The 2,554-nt window shown below is 35.7% G+C and overlaps 1 long non-coding RNA gene across 2 annotated transcripts in view; it reads right to left on the bottom strand.

Annotated features, from left to right (window-relative positions):
• The window catches only part of LOC128248918 (uncharacterized), a 226,856-nt gene that overhangs the window by 189,618 nt on the left and 34,684 nt on the right, over window positions 1-2,554 (bottom strand). The window lies entirely within an intron of this gene.

The raw sequence follows: 2,554 nt of genomic DNA, 5'->3' as shown, positions 1-2,554 counted from the left end.
AAGGCAAATAACATAACGAACGACCCTTCATCGGTTGTCGGCTGTTTCTCTAATCTGTATTTCGAGCAATTCAACGGAAAGATATGCCTTCGATAAATCAGTTGCTCACGCAAAGCAAATTAAATAAAATTTGGGACTTTGCGGAGTATCAAAATTAGTAACAAAAGCACGGCAGTGAAAACAAACAGGAAAGGCTGGTAAGCCTAAACGGGGTGAGGTGGCGAAAGCGGAGAAACAAGCTTGGTCTCCTGTCCAGTTGTATCTCCTCTCAATAAGAGAGACAAATAATGTCAGATCATTGATGTAGCCATACCAAATGACATGAATGTTGTGCGTAAAGAGGTTGAAAAGATCACCAAGTGTCTGAATTGAAAATAGAAATGGCAAGACTGTATAGAGTGTGAAAGGGTAATGTAAAAGTGAGCGTTGGGTTCAATCCTATTGAAACTTCAAAATTTCTTTAGGCAACTGGAAATCCCATGCAAGATCTTGCATAAAGCAGCCTTATTGGGCACAGCCCACATCTTAAGGAAAGTATTATCTTTCTGAGGTCCTTGTTGTAACTTGACAGATGACTAAAAACTGGTGCATTTTTACCGACACGGTGTTACGAAGGAATGATAACAATAATAATAATAATAATAATAATAATAATAATTATTATTATTATTATTATTATTACTATTATTATTATTATTATTATTATTATTATTATTATTATTATTATTATTATTATTATTATTATTGAGTGAGAGAGCAGTGCATGCCAATCAAAGTGACACTGGGGTGAAATATACGAAGCCCATTATACCCATCATGACTACCCGTCTGATAAGGGTACACCAGGCACATGCACCACAACCATATGTGCGCGACATGATCTCATATCAAGATAAACAGCGCATGACCTCGCAGGTGGGGCCCAGTTAGAATTTTCTTCAGGTCGACTAGCCCATTCCGCTCAAAAGGTCCCTGAATAAGGTTTGTTTAAGGATGTTGAACAAAATACCCATGTTTCCAAAAGTGAATTATTCAAACCGCAAAGAATTCCTCTCAACACACGGTTATTATGCTCTCTCACTACTTCTGCTCATGATCAGAGATGCACATATCTTCAGCCACCAAGAGACATACTCAACTGGTTAAGGTCAAACAACTGACAAGCAAATCTGTGGTATTAAGCAGAATATTTGCTGTAGCCCATCTTTTATACCAAGACAAAACAATGAACATGATAACACTTCCAATAAATTAAATTCAGAAGCCATGAGAGCCACTGCCTGGTACTGCATCCGGGCATATAATAATAATAATTATTGTTGTTGTTGTTGTTGTTGTTGTTGTTGCTATTATTATTATTATTATTATTATTATTATTATTATTATTATTATTATTATTATTAAATATTTTGCAATTTGTATCGGGTGTGAATAGAAACAATTGTAGAGAATATTAATTAACAAATTAATTTATTTCCATTAAATCTCTCCATTTTCTTACTTAATAATAATATTCGATATTTTTATAATGTGTTTATTGAAGAAATATCTCTTCGAAATATATTTTAAACCAGTGTAACATGGATAAGACTATCCCTACAAGGCGTTTAAATATCCTCATAGTGACTAATGTGCATATATATATATATATGTGTGTGTGTGTGTGTGTGTCTATACGTACATATAGATAGGTATATGTATATGTATATTTATATGTATGTATACAAACACACACACACATACTTATACCATAAGTGCATATGAGAATGATTGTGTGTATGTGTGCGCGTGTGTGTGTGTGTATTTGTGTGTGTGTGAATGTGTCTCAGCGCGTGCGTGTTTGTGTATATTTCGGTTGATACATCAACGAAAGATATCCACCTTTCTTCCGGTCACCTTAAAGCCCGCGATAACTAAACCGAAATGTAGTAAAAGATGTGTTGATTCTCTAAAAGCGACCTAATTCGTATTTCCTCTTTTAATCCAGTCTATCTCGTCAGCCAAATCATCTTAAATACCAACAGGATGTTCACTTATCAGGTAGCGAGCTGTATTTTTAACAATATCCCAGATAATATAAAGGAAAATAGGAAATAAAGGAAGAAAGAAAGAAAAATGAACGGAAGAAATAAATATAAATGAACATAACTCTACCTCTCTCTCTGTCTCTCTGTCTCTCTCTCCTTGTTTGCATCACTCATGCACATATCCATACAGACAGACAGACAGAACCAGAGGCAAGCTGATGGTTTTACACCACTTTACATATAGACATGGACAGGCTATTCAATTTGCATCCGGTTCGGTTCGGGTATGTGACGTTGATAAGTCACAAAAAAGCGAAACATCGATGTCAGTCGCTTCTGAACGAGACTTGGGACGAGTTATCACGCCAGTTTGACTATGACTTTCAGGTGTTATAACACCCGGCTCTTTGAGAGAGTCATCTTCACCGTGTCACATCATAGCCGACCGGCGGACAGGCAAAGCACATACATTGATGTGTCTTCGATAATATATACACACACACACACACACTTATATATATATATAT

This window comes from Octopus bimaculoides, chromosome 10 (assembly GCF_001194135.2).
Source record: "Octopus bimaculoides isolate UCB-OBI-ISO-001 chromosome 10, ASM119413v2, whole genome shotgun sequence".
Taxonomy (NCBI): domain Eukaryota; kingdom Metazoa; phylum Mollusca; class Cephalopoda; order Octopoda; family Octopodidae; genus Octopus; species Octopus bimaculoides.
This window is presented reverse-complemented; position numbering and strand designations above follow the sequence as displayed.